This window comes from Sarcophilus harrisii, chromosome 3 (assembly GCF_902635505.1).
Source record: "Sarcophilus harrisii chromosome 3, mSarHar1.11, whole genome shotgun sequence".
NCBI classification, from domain to species: domain Eukaryota; kingdom Metazoa; phylum Chordata; class Mammalia; order Dasyuromorphia; family Dasyuridae; genus Sarcophilus; species Sarcophilus harrisii.
The window spans coordinates 54,561,067-54,575,690 of record NC_045428.1 but is presented as its reverse complement, the minus strand read 5'-3'; the positions used below and the strand labels follow the sequence as shown (position 1 = coordinate 54,575,690).

The window sequence follows — 14,624 nt, the reverse complement described above, 5'->3', positions numbered from 1 at the left end:
TATATTAAATACAATATATGTATTATGTAAATTTTTAAAAACTGTAAATTTGTGTTCCCCACTCCGCATACTGAAATTTTTTTTTATTCAAAGTGTTCAAAGTGACAGAGTTGAAGAGGAGAGAAAATAATTCTAAAGCACTTATCATTTTACATCAATCAGAAACCTCCCTGATTCTTTAGTCCAAAATGCCAAAATGCAGGGTATCCATGAGTGGTTTAAAGAACTAGTTAGTGAGAAGGCAGTCTGGTAGAGTCAAGAAGATCTTGCTTATTTTTCCAATACATAACAACAAAGATAATTTAAATTCATATGATGAGACCAACATTTGCCTTAGAAAAATAGGCCAATCTCATCAAAGCCAGTAATTTTAATAAATAAAACCAATAGCATATCCTGTGAGCATGGGCATCAATCAAATTTAGAGCCTCTCTAAAAAAAATGAATCTATTTAGCTTACTTATCTGAATATTGTATCAATAACTTTTTGTATTGGAAAATAAATATTTAAGTTGGCACCTATAACTCTATGTAAAATTGGCTAGAAATTAGCATGATTGCAGATTGAAATTAAAATTAACAATAGATATATAGATCAATATATGGTATAGCCAGTTTTTTTCTACCAGAAAGGTAGATATAGTCTCGTCTCAACTTAGCTAACAAAAAGTCTTCAAGGCCATTGCTTTGTACCTCAAGCAATACTTACAAACTGGGTCAGAGATAAAACAACCTGTGCCTCCATGGAGTCTCTGGCTACAAAAGTCCAAAGTTCATTTCATAAACTGCCTTAGACTCTGACACCCCTATCACTCCAAGTCACCGTTGCATTTCTTGGAGAAATCACAGGTCAGGTGCCCTGTCTGGTTCTCTCCAAGACTGTTTCCCGGGGTCTTATGATCAGGGAGGAGGAGCCTCCTTCAATGAAAATATCCCACGTCGCACCCTCTAAAAAGCCCAATGGTTTTCCAAGGTGTTTTTCAGCTTCTCGGTAAATACCTGTAAAGTCTATAAAGACGCAAAAACATTAGAGTTGGAAGGAACCTGAGAAATCAAGCAGGGATTCTTCAGCTGCAGCCTGAAAACACACACACACACACACACACACACACGGCAGAGTATCTTTTACATACATAGTATGCTGTTCAATGAGGATAATACATAAAACGAACCATATATATAATTGATTTATATATAAATTATATATATACATATATATAATTGATATATATTCAATATCAATGATTCAATATAATTGATTTTCTTTGTAATCCTATGGATTTTATTTTAGGCACTTAAAACTGCTACTGAGGATTCATCACACTGCCAAAGGGGTACTTGACACATTAAAAAAAAATAATTAGATCAACTCCGACCCCGGTTTTTACAGATGGGAAAACTGAGGCTTATTCAGAGATAAGAAGGCTCACACACGTAACTCTCCCTTCTCAAAAACCAGTATGTTTATCTGTTTCATTGGCCAGAACCCGCTCTAGGAGGCGGTTTCCACCGAGCGAGACCCTCCCAGCCCCTGGCCTGGGAACCAATGGAAAACGAAGACATCTCGGAAAGTCCCCTGTGGCGCGGTGATGCAAGTGCGTGTAAGGAGACGTAAGGACGCACGCATGCGAAAGAGAAAGCGTGAGTTCCTTGTCCTTTTCCTTGCTTTTCCCCAATCCGGGCTCTGGTTGCTTCCTCCCCAGTTTTCCGGGGACCCTTAATTTGGGGGCGTTGTAGACGCCCCTCAGGACCGGGAAGCGTGGGAATCGGGTGGGAGCTCGGGTTTCCAGGTGAGCTACTAGATGGGAAATTCAGCACAGGTGTGAGGAGTTTGCTACCTAGAAAAACTCACTTCTGCTGCCCTTCCCTGAAGAATGAGCACAGGGAAATGAGAGGGGACCCCACTGTGTGAAACCTTGCTAAAGCTCAGACGTAACGGTTCTCAAAATTTTAAAGAAATGATGCTGCTGAAAGAAGAATTAGCAGAAGCAGTTTGGCAGTCAGCTTCCTTAGAAGTCATGTTGATACTTAGAAGTGATGTTTTATAACATTGTTTCCAGTTTGCCGATCTCAGAAAAATAAATAACTATTCACTTCTGTTATCGAGGACTTAATACACTTGGATATTGTGGGAAAAGAGCTTAATTTGGACTCAATCTTGTTACTGGTTCTACTGGAAGGATCTGCCCCCTAAGGCTTAATTATCTTCCCTGGGTCTCTTTCGTCTCATTTGTAAAATGAGGGAGTTGGATGACTTTCCTGGTCTCTTATCAGTTCTAGAATTTATGGGCTTATGATTTGGATTCAAAATTGGCTCTCTGATCTATATTAGGTGTGTAGCTATAGTGCAGGTACTTATCCACTGAGTCTCTATGTCTCTTAAAACTTAAGTTAGATAGGTGGGTTGGATCTAGAAGGGTAGGAATCCTGCCCTGATGAAATCACAAGTCTCTTGTCAATACTTGTATAAGCAAGCCTCATATCTACAGTGATAAAGTGTTTCAGTCAACCCAAACTTTTATTTAATCACCAACTTAAAATATTCTAACCATTTTGAAAAAGAAAAAAGGGGAAAAGTATAAAAGAGGAGTGGACATTTCCTTAACTACTGCTTAAATCTAATTTTAGCTTTTTTTTTTTTTTTTTTTTGAGAACCAGGGACAGCATGTTTAGCTTTCATGAATGCATTGTGCTGCAATACTGTGAAATTAACTTATGGGTCCTTAACGGAGCTCTCTCTTTTTTCCTCATTGACCAACAGCAAAGAAGTACATGGGGCCCTCCCCTTTTTTTAATACCTCTGGCAGTTGTCATTTCTCACTGATGTTAATGTCTTCTGATTTGCTCCTTCTCTTCTGAGATCTAAGAGTAGGAACACCTCTTGCGTGTGGCTCTTTTAGGTTTACAAAATGCTTTGCATACATGTATGTTGCATAGATTGTATAGGATTATCCTAAAAGTTGGTGAGAAGCTTTAAGCTTTAATAGATTAAAAATCAAAAAGAATTTTGGGATGCTGTGTGTTGTATTACCACAGATATTAGTGTTACCATTTAATGATGCGGAATCAGAGATTTGAAGAATATAAGTGATGAGTTAAATGCCTTGAAGAATCATCATAATTTAGAGTAGAAAATGGATTTGAATCTTGGTTTTTACTTTTTTTTTACTTCTTTGCTACCTTTGTGACATTAACTTCTTTGGAACTTATTTTCTTCATCTAACATGAGAGGATTGAGATTAAATGGCCCCCAGGTCCTTGACAAATTTTTACCCCATTCCTATGGTCTAATAGCTAATAATTACTGGAAAGATTGCAGCCCTGGCTTCTTGATTTTCCCATCTAGGAGCCTTTCCACTTCATCATTAGCCATCCTGTTTGACATCTATCCTCAATAGCCTCAAAGCTATCTTTGGCTTCTTTTTTTTTTTTCTTTCTTTTTTTTTTTAATAACTTTTTATTGACAGAATCCATGCCAGGGTAATTTTTTACAACATTATCCCTTGCACTCACTTCTGTTCCGATTTTTCCCCTCCCTCCCTCCACCCCCTCCCCTAGATGGCAAGCAGTCTTATACATGTTAAATATATCCTTGGCTTCTTAAAGAAATTTGTTTCATTGATTAGCTCCTTAGAGCCCTTTTTATTTGAGGCCTTTTTAAATTTGAGTTTTCATCTGTTACAAATATTGCTGGATTAATGACGTCCTGATGAAATTGAGTGATGTACACATATACATCCATATTATTATTGGCCAGTTTTTGGAAATTGGTTCATTTTGTTTATTTGTCACCTTCATTTTCTTTTTTTTTTTTTTTTTTTTTTTTTTGAGAATAATTTTTTTTTTTTAATTTAATAGCCTTTTATTTACAGGATATATACATAGGTAACTTTACACCATTAACAATTGCCAAACCTCTTGTTCCAATTTTTCACCTCTTACCCCCCCCCCCCTCCCCTAAATGTCAGGATGACCAATAGATGTTAAAATATGTTAAAATATAACTTAGATACACAATAAGTATACATGACCAAAACATTATTTTGCTGTACAAAAAGAATCAGACTCTGAATTATTGTACAATTAGCTTGTGAAGGAAATCAAAAATGCAGGTGTGCATAACTATAGGGATTAGAATTCAATGTAATGGTTTTAGTCATCTCCCAGGTTCTTTTTCTGGGTATAGCTAGTTCAGTTCATTACTGCTCCATTAGAAATGATTTGGTTGATCTCGTTGCTGAGGATGGCCTGATCCATCAGAACTGGTCATCATCTAGTATTGTTGTAGAAGTATATAGTGATCTCCTGGTCCTGCTCATTTCCTCAGCATCAGTTCGTTGTAAGTCTCTCAGGCCTTTCTGAAATCATCCTGTTGGTCATTTCTTACAGAACAGTAATATTCCATAATTTTCATATACCACAATTTATTCAGCCATTCTCCAACTGATGGACATCCATTCAGTTTCCAGTTTCTAGCCACTACAAAAAGGGCTGCCACAAACATTCGTGCACATACAGGTCCCTTTCCCTTCTTTATAATCTCTTTGGGATATAATCCCAGTAGTAACACTGCTGGATCAAAGGGTATGCACAGTTTGATAACTTTTTGAGCATAGATCCAAACTACTCTCCAAAATTGTCACCTTCATTTTCAAATTGAGACTTTCCTCCTCTCCCCACCACCTCCAGTTGTCCAGACATCTCTTGTAATATAGCTTGAGAAAGAAGGAAAAAAGTTCAGAAAAATCAATCAGTATGCCAGCTGTGTCTGATATGTGTTCATTGTCCATAGTCCCTCTTCTTCTATGAAGGGAAAGAAATGCATTTTTGTTTTCTTTTTTAAAAATAAATTTTATTGATAATTTATTTGTGTTATAGGTAAAAAAATGAAATGACTAAAAAAAACAAAAGTTTTGAGCTTCTGAGCATATCGATTTATTAAGTAATGAATGCCATTTGCTCAACACGTTGGGATCAGTCACTTTTCTTAGTTTTGACACTGGACTCTGAATAATGGAGACAGATATATGTTAAAAAAAAAAAAACTAATTTAAGTAAAAGAAAACAATGTGGATACAACATTAGGTAATCTGATTTCTAACTGAAGGAAAGATTTAGGAATTTCTAAGTTGGGAGGGGGAGAGTGAACAATGAAGCCAGAAAAAGAAATGTTCCACACCTCCCCATATCTAAACAATCACGGGAACATGAAAACAATAACTGATTGATCAGTACTGTGGAAGATATACAATTGTGAGAAAACTCTTTGCATCAATCTTTGGATCTGACTGAGTTACTGGTTAGCGGAACCAAAGTTGTGAATTAAGAGTCTCTAGGTAGAGGTGGTCCAACTTCCCAATCAAACTGGGCCAGGGTCAAACAATACCTTAAAAGTTTTCTCCAAATTCTCATAATTGAATAACATTTTCTTACAAGACAGAAATTGGATTAGACCCATAATTGAATAGAAAGGGAACTGAGCTAACTCCAGAATTGAGTCATAGACTGGGTCAGTGTGGTTAACTCAATTTCCACAGTTAATCACTTGTGGCCTAATCTGCTCAATTCCTTCATTATGTCACCTATATTTTCTGTAAAATGAAGAATAGAGAGGGTAAAAACCAACAGTTCAACCCAAATGCTACATCAAAAATATCTGACACACAGTACCTCTCAGCAAAGAAGATGATAAAGTGACTTTTTGCAACATCTTCTTTGTATGCAAATGTGGTCTTTATAATCTTACAGCTTCCAGTTTACAACAGTGATGTCAAACTCAAAGGAATATATGTAAGGATCCCTGAAGGCTGCATATTGACTCAAAAATTAACATTATCTAGTTTCTGTTGTATTTTTATTTATTTTATTAAATATTATCCGATTAAACATTTTAAATATGGTTAGAGCTACATGTACTTAATATCTCTAGATCTTATTCTTTCTATTTATAGCATTATACATTTATTTTGTTTTCTTGGTACTAATTATGTTACTCTGTACCACTTACTATAGGTCTTCACATATTGCTCTGAATTCTTCATGGTCATCACTTCTTAGTCATATTCCATTGTGATTATATGTAACAATTTATTGAGCTGCCACCTTTTTCTCTTTCTGCCTTTATTAAATTGATTTTTTATTTTGAGAGTATTTCATTTTCCAAATACATGTGAAGATGGTTTCCAACATTCATCTTTGCAAAACCTTGTGTTCAAATTTATCTCTCCTCCCATTTCTCCTGTCCCCAAGACAGTGAGCAATCCAATATAAGTTAAACATGTTCAATTCTTCTAAACATATTTCCATATTTGTTGTGCTAAGCAAAAATATCAGATCAAAAGCGAAAAAAACATGAGGAAAAAAAACACAAACAAGCAACAACAAAAAGGTGAAAATATTATGCTTTGGTACACATTTAGTCTCCATAGTTCTCTCTCTGGATGTGGATGGCACTTTTCATTCCTAGGTGATTCAAGACCTCATTGTTGAAAAGAGCCAAGTCCATCATAGTTGATCATCACATAATTTGTTGTTGCTATGCACAATGTTATTCTGTTAACTTCACTTGACATCATCAGTTCATGTAGGTTTTTCCAGGCTTTTCTGAAATTAGCCTGCTCATCACTTCTTATAGAACAATAATATTACATTACATTCATATACCATTCTCTAAATAAGGGGCATCCGCTCAATTTCCAGTTTTTTGCCACTATAAAAAAAAAGATTACTACAAACATTTTTGCACATGGTTCCTTTTCCCTCTTTTATGATCTCTTTGGTGTATAAGCCCAGTAGAGACACTGTTGAATCAAAGGGTATGGACAGTTTTATAGCCCCTCAGACTTAGTCTCAAACTGCTTCCCAGAATAGCCAATGCATTAGTGTTCCAGCCTTCCGACATTCCCTCCAACATTCATCATTATCTTTTCCTGCCATTTTAGCCAGTCTGAGAGGCATGAAGTAGTACCCCTGAGTTGTGCCAATTTACATTTCTCTAATCATAGTGATCCAGAGAATTTTCTGATATGATTTTTCTTCTGAAAATTGCCCATTCATATCCCTTGACCATCCATCATTGGGGAGTGACTTGCATTCTTACAAATCTGGGTCAATTCTCTATATTTTAGAAATGAAGTCTGAATCAGAAACACTAGCTATAAAATTACACACTCCCCCTCCCCTAGCCTTCTGCTTCCCTTCTAATCTTCACTGCTTTGGTTTTGTTTGTGCAAACAATTTTTAATTTAATGTAATCAAAATTATTCATTTTGCATTTTGTAATGTTCTTTAGTTTTTCTTTGGCTATATATTCCTTCTCCACAGATCCGAGATAGAGATTATCCCGTGTTTTCCTAATTTGCTTAGAGTAACACTCTTTGTATCTAAATTATGTATCAAAATTATCATTTTGATCTTATCTTGGGGTGTCAGATGTTGATCATGGCCTAGTTTCTGCCATACTATTTCCAGTTTTCCCAGCAAGTTTTATCAAGTAGTGAGTTCTTATCCTAGAAGCTGGAGTCATTTGGTTTATCAAATATTAGATTACTATAGTTATTGACTGTTGTGTCTTGTGAACCTAACTCATTCCACTGATCCAGTCAGTAGTCTTTCTTAGTACCAAATGGTTTTGATGACCACTACTTTATAATATAGTTTTAGGTCTAGTACAGCTAGGCCACCTTTCTTTGCATTTTTAAAAAAATTAATTCCATTGAAATTCTTTACCTTTTGTTCTTCTAGATAAATTTGTTATTATCTTTTCCTGCTCTATAAAGTAATTTCTTGGCATTTTGATTGGTATAGCACCGAATAAGTAGATTAAGGTAGAATTGACAGTTTTATTATATTTTGGCCTACCCATGAGCACTTGATATTTTTCCAATTGTTTATATCTAACTTTATTTGTGTGAAAAGTGTTTTGTAATTGTTTTCATATATTCTCTGGCTTTTTCTTGGCAGGTAGATTCCCAATTAGCTTATATTGTCTATAAATGAGATTTCTCTTTTTATCTCTTGCTGCGGGGTTTTGTTGATAACATATAGAAATGTTGATGATTTATGTAGGTTAATTTTATGTCCTACAATTTTGCTAAAGTTGTTCATTGTTTCTAGTAATTTTTTAGTTGGTTCTGTTGGATTCTCTAAATATGCTATCATATCATCTGCAAAGAGTGATAGTTTTATTAACCTCATTACCTACTCTAATTCCTTCGATGTTTTTTCTCTCTTATTACTAAAGCAAACATGTCTAGTACAATATTGAATAATAGTGGAGATAATGGGCCACCTTATTTTTATTGCTGATTTCAATTGAGAATGCTTCTAGCTTATCCTACCGTAAAATGCTTGCTGATGATTTTAGATAGATGCTACTTATCTTTTTAAGGAAAATTCCATTGATTCCTATGCTTGCTTGCATTTGAAATTATTGATCATTTTTATGATTTGTTGTTTGACCTACTCATTCTATAAGGTTAGATTATTTAGTTTCCAATTAATTTGTGGTCTGTTTTTTCATTGCCCTTCATTACATGTAATTTTTATTTTGTCATGATCTGAAAAGGATATATTTACTATTTCTGTCTTTCTGCATTTGAGTATGAGGCTTTTATGCTTTAGGGGCATACATGGTCAATTTTTGTGTAGGTGCCATGTTCCTTGAACTGCCATTGTTAAGAGTAACCAATAATGCAGGTGACCTCATGAAAAGGGATTTTTTTCCCCAAAAAAAGTTATATTGCTTTTCTGCTTTTATATTTGCTTTTATAGTTTTTATAATCTCTAGAGGTATATAACTGATCACAAGAGAGTAGTTGAGGACTTAGCATCATCTAATACATACTACTATATTAGATCCTACAATGTTGCTAATGGAAATTATGAATGAGAAGGTTTGTGTTGATCTTCACTTAAAGCTTTGTCACCTTGAATTTCAGTTACAATGTCTCCTGTCTTACTGTGTTCTAAAATGAGCACCTTCCCATCATGTAATGTTATTTTTCAAAAATTTGTCATGTGGGGGCTGGAAAAATGGTGGTTACCTCCTCTTTTATAATCCCCTCACTTTCTTCTCCTGTACGCCTTATTTAAAATAAAGGACTTGATATAATTTTAGATATTTTATTTATATAGAATTTTACTTTCTGTGAGTGAGATATTTCTTTCATAAAGGGACTAATTGCTTGAAAGCATGTAAATGTTATCTTTATTCCAATCACCAGGGTAACAGTGACCCTCACATAACTGTTTGAGGCAGTGGATGGGAATCCAAGGTCGGAGAACTTAGTGTTTTGAATATCAAATGGAAAGTTGACAGAGAACTGGTCTCCCAATTCACAGATAATCAAGGGGGCCTCACTAAAATTTTGACTGAAATTGGGGTGAGTGATTTGATCAGTATTAGAAAATGCTGTTGTTTTCACTTCTTATTTTTCAGTATGGATGCTAAATAACAGCTTGCAGCCTGTTCTATGTTTCACCAGCAAAAGGAGAATTCTATGCAAATTTATGAGCTCTAATCTAAATTGTTTCCCTTTTTTGTGAGTTGTGACAGCTGTATGGTTCTTAAAAGCTATTTAGTATTGCAACTGGCTGCTGCTTAGCATTACAAATGACTCAGGAATAATAATAAAAAATAAAACCCATGGAATAGAAAATACAGTGCTTGGTTCCAAGTTTTGTGTGTGTGTGTGTGTGTGTGTGTGTGTGTGTGTGTGTGTGTGTAAACAGCTGGTTTGCATTCATGTTTTATGATGTTTTTAAACAGTTGACTTTTAATTAATAAGCATTTAGCACTTTGTAATAAAGGAAAATACTTTGAAATGCCTGTTATTATTAATTATTATTATTGAGAGTAAGAATGGCAGAATGGATAGAGGACTAAAACTTTTCTTTATTCAAGTTTATTCAAGTCTCTGTTAGCTGTGTGGCCATGGGCTGATAAATCGCTTGTTGTTTGTCCTTTGTAGGCCATGACATCAGGGAGGTGATGCTATGATATGCAAGTGGATTGGATGAAGTGAGGGAGGGCTGTGCAAAATCATCAGCCTTACTTTCTCCTCAGCCTTAATCTCTCATTGAAACTCCAAAAGTAGATGATTTGTTCACCTGTGTAGTTCCCAGATTGCTGTTATTGTTATTGTTGATGTTGTGTTATAGTCAAATTTTCCATATTGGGGAGGTTCACTAGGGGATAGCTCAAGTACACTCTTCATTTTGCCAGTTTCAATGTACTCTGGTAGTAGAACTATTTAAAGGCCTGTGGATGATTTTATTAGCATCCGGCACATACAACAGATTTGATTGATCGTATTTTTGAGAAACTACTGTATTGTTGATAGTGAACTTTTGGAATAAGACAACAGTGTCCATATAGCGGAGACATTTTTCAACCTGTATGATTCCTGGAATTAAATTACAAAGTTTTGGTATTTTGTGTAATCTATATTATATACTGTATTATAAAATAAACAATGTTTTATATATATATATATATATATATAAAATCAAATATATATATGTATGTGTCTGTATATGTATGTATGTGTGTGTGTATATACACATACATATGATATATTTCAACTTTTCAGGAAATCTCCTTAGCTCCTACTAAATATACGTGTTTGAGGGAAGGGTAAGGGTAAAATGAGATGTCATACATAACCATGATGCAGCAAGTTGATAGAGCTTGTTTTGGAGTCAGGAAGACCTGAATTCTAATTCTGACCCAGATATTTACCAGCTGAATCCCTAAGTGGGCAAGTCACATAGCCTGTTTCTTCATCTGTCCAATGAGGATAATACCAGCATCTCCCTCACAGGCCTGTAGTGAGATTCACATGAGATAATTGTAAAGTGCTTTGCCAGACCTTTTAAAGAGCTCTTTTAAATGTTTATGAAGTCTGTAAAGTAATAAGATGAATTGTCATCAGCTGCATAAGGGAAGTTTTCTTGCTTTATTCCAGTTGCTAGCATGGAAAGGCTCATAAAATGACTTGCTTGTGATTATGGCATAATCTCTACTGTAGGAGTTCTCCTTTTTGGTGTCATGGAGCACTTTGGCAGTCTGGGCTTGCCTTTAGATGCTTCTCAGAAGAATGTTTTAAAATACAAAAATTACAAAGGAAACCAATTCTATTGATTTATAGCTAACAAAATATATTTAAAGAAGTAGATCCCAAACATAGGATTAGGGATCTCTCATCTAGAAAGTTATGAGTACATAGATCTGCAATAATGAATGACTCACAATAACTTTTATGACATCACCTGAAAATCTGGGCTAGTAGTACTTACATCATGAGACTTCTTTTCCCCCCTCCATCTCAGGCCACCATTTGAAACATCATCATCATCATCATGATTTGGCAAATAATCCAAACTTGAAATTTAGGAGACACCACTGTATTGCCCTTGGGACTCAGTAGTTTTGTCACATTTGTCATGATGTCTTGTTCCTATGAAAAAACACTTCCCATGTCTATCCTGCTTTGTATGAAGGCTTACCAAGAGAGAACATCCTTGTTTTCCCTACTTGGAGACCTGTTTTTATTTGTGTTACACTTCATCAAGGCTTTTTCTGAAATATTTGCTGGGGGAGGATCCCAGGATTTTAAAGTTTTATCTTGTGACTATTAAGCAAATCATTTTGGTAAAGGTCATTACCTTTAATTAAGCTTGGTAGTCAACATCAACTCTTTCCATCTTGAGAGAAAGCGCTGGGCTGTTGGACTATGTATGTGATTCTTTCCCTTCACTGTTAGAGGTAAGTGTGTAATTATTGTTTGGTCACTAAGTAGAATCCAACTCTCCTTGACCCCGTGGATCATAGCATGTCAGTATTGTCTGTGGGGTTTTCTTGGCAAATATATTGATGTTGTTTGCTATTTCTAAGGCAAACAGGTTAAGTGAGTTCCCGACCCAGCACTGAGCTATCTAGCTGTGTCAGAGATAATTGTACATTGATTCAATTCATGTAATTTTGTTTCTGTGTGCAAATTTCTGTGTCTGTGTGTCTGTCTTTGTCTCTCTGCTTTGTGTGTGTGTGTCTGTGTCATTTTACACAGTCACACAGCTAAGACCAGATTTGAACTTAAGATGAGTCTTCCTGACTTCAGGTTTTGCATTCTCTCTACTGAGCTTTCTTGGTGTCTCATAGGATTATGTTATTTCTTTCATCTATTGAGGTTGTAGCCCAGTGAGTGTGCTATTGCATATACAAGGGATCTCTCCCAGCTCTGTCATTTTCAGATTGCATAAGCATGCCTATTTTTGCCTTTAAATCATTGACAAAAGTGATAAACTAGGTGGTTTCTGGGTGGATCTTTCGGGTCAATCACAAGTTGAAATAAAACCATTCTGGACTACTCCCAGTCTGGCCACTCAACCAATTTCATCTCATTCTGTCCCATCTGGTCCACATCTCCATCTTTATACAAAAGTAGCACAAAATATTGTATCCAATGCTTTACTTACAACAAGGTAAATAAACTATGTCTTTGCAAGCTGCCTTTCACATGAATATATAATTCCTTCCACCATCCTTTGCATATTATGTTTCATTTAAATAAATTATAGACTTTCAGAGCTGAATTCTAGTCAAGGATCTCCTTTGCCATTAGGTCATATTAGGACCTCCCCTGCATCTTGCTTATTGTCTAGATGTCATGCATTACATATGGCCCTTTAAGGCCAGATCTTCCTTCCTGGATCTTGGTCTCTGTCAGTTTTGAGCATCTCTGCAGTTCTTTTTCTAATACAGTGGCTACTTTCTCTGAGATCTGGTGTTAGTGGATTAGACTTAGGCAATATTTCTCCTTCCTTTTCTCCCTGCGCTTTTCAGTTGACTAAGTTTCTATTTGTTATTCAGGGCATATCTCTCTCCCATTCCCTACCCCATTTGGACTGGTCGTAGTGGGGATATTAAAGACAGCTACTGAGAAGAATTTCACCTACTTTAATAATGCCTTAAGAATTCTTGTCCAGTGGACAGTGTGAATGATGTAGTTGAATGTTTTCATTGACTTTGGGGAAAGGATATAAGAAAGTTGGGTGCAGGATAGACTCGAGTGTTGAATTTCTTAAATCAGCATGAAGCCCATGATCTAGGGTTGTTGCCCTCACTGCTCCCTGTGTGGCTTCAGTGTTAAGGACTGAGAGTCTTGAGGGCTGTCATTCTGAAAACTTTAATGAGCACTCATTACACCAAAACCTGTGTCTTGTGAGCAGTGGAGCCAGCTCATGATTGATACAGGAAATCATCAATAGTGATGGACAAAAATTGGATTTGGCACTAATTCACCTGGCTGTGGAACAAAATTTGAGATTATCTACAAACTCCAGCAGTTACATTTTTCAGTCATTATTATTCAGGTATAAAGGTGATTGCAATAATTTCTGTTAAGCATATATCACTTTAAAAAAAATAGAGGCTGTATGAATTTTAGAACTGACACCACTGTTTTTCAAAATGGAGCCTCATTAAATTCCCAAAGAACTTCCAGCTAATACTGGCAGCAACTCCAGTGTGAAAAATGTGCGTGTGTGTGTGTGTGCGCGCACGTGCCTGCACACGCACAAAGTGTATTTAAATTAAAAATTAAAAAAAAAAATCATTGCTGCCTTGCTAAGCAACCTTTACATGTGTCCATTTAAAAAAAAATCATTTAATTCCACCAGTATTGACTTATTCACTTAATATTTTATAAGCATAGGGCTGGGAGGAAATGGTGATTAGTTATGTTGCAGAAATTTTTAAACATTCTTTTAAAAACTTTAATAATTCTTATTTTTATTCACTTTCAAGTAAACTTAAAGAGCTTGATTTCTCCCTATACTTGATGAAAATGTTATTTAATTTATGATTGGCCACTAACTCCCTTATCAAAGCAACATTTGCAATAGAGCAAATTGTGAAGTAGCATTGTGAAATAATCTAAACATAAAAATTACTTAAGTGAAGAGTTAATATCAAGAGCCCTTGATAGCATGTCCTTTACTGTAATGTGTGTGTGTTCATCCCAGATTCTAGACCCTGAAAGGTATTTTTATTTTTATCTCTTGCTTTTTTTTGTTTGCTGTGAACAGAGACTGAGCTGCAATGGTGTCTACTTTGTAAAGTCTTTTACCTTTTGATCTTGGAGTACCCTGGCAGGAAATACCCTGGCAGGAAATAAATCTGAGGTAGTTGGCCTTTTTTCTTTTTTCCTGCTTTCTAAGTGAAAAAAAATTAAATGTTATTTAAGATGTTTGATTAACAAGAAGCTGCTCTGTGTAAATTAATTGCTGCTTTAATGATGTCACAGCCTTGTCTTTTCTTATTAGCCAGGTAATTGACCAAAAGTCTCAAAGCTTATTGTGACCGACAGTCATCTGACCTTCTAGGCTATATTCAAATGACACATGTACAGTGAATGTAAATGGAGCTTGTTCATCATTGGTATTGTTTGTAGGGCACTGATCTAGCCTTCTCCTTATTACTCTGGCAGTCGTTTTCCTTTGAAATGGATGGTTAAGAAATGGAATTTTCACTGAATAAACTCCAAGACAAGATGAAAGAAAAAAGAAAATTTTTCTCTCAACAAATTTAAACTACTGCTGACCAAAGTATTACTAGCATATTT

The 14,624-nt window shown here is 35.5% G+C and overlaps 1 protein-coding gene across 5 annotated transcripts in view; it reads left to right on the top strand.

The window, feature by feature from the left end:
• The first annotated feature begins 1,550 nt into the window (after nucleotides 1-1,550).
• The window catches only part of RHBDD1 (rhomboid domain containing 1), a 181,711-nt gene continuing 168,637 nt past the window's right edge, over nucleotides 1,551-14,624 (top strand). For 2 of the 5 annotated variants that reach the window (XM_031957948.1, XM_031957947.1), the window contains exon 1: nucleotides 11,300-11,767. The gene's annotated coding sequence lies outside the window, so the exon portion shown is untranslated. Of the gene's footprint in view, nucleotides 1,642-11,298; nucleotides 11,768-14,624 lie in introns of those variants that run through there. The other 3 variants (XM_023500797.2, XM_031957945.1, XM_031957946.1) reach the window with 3 other exon arrangements.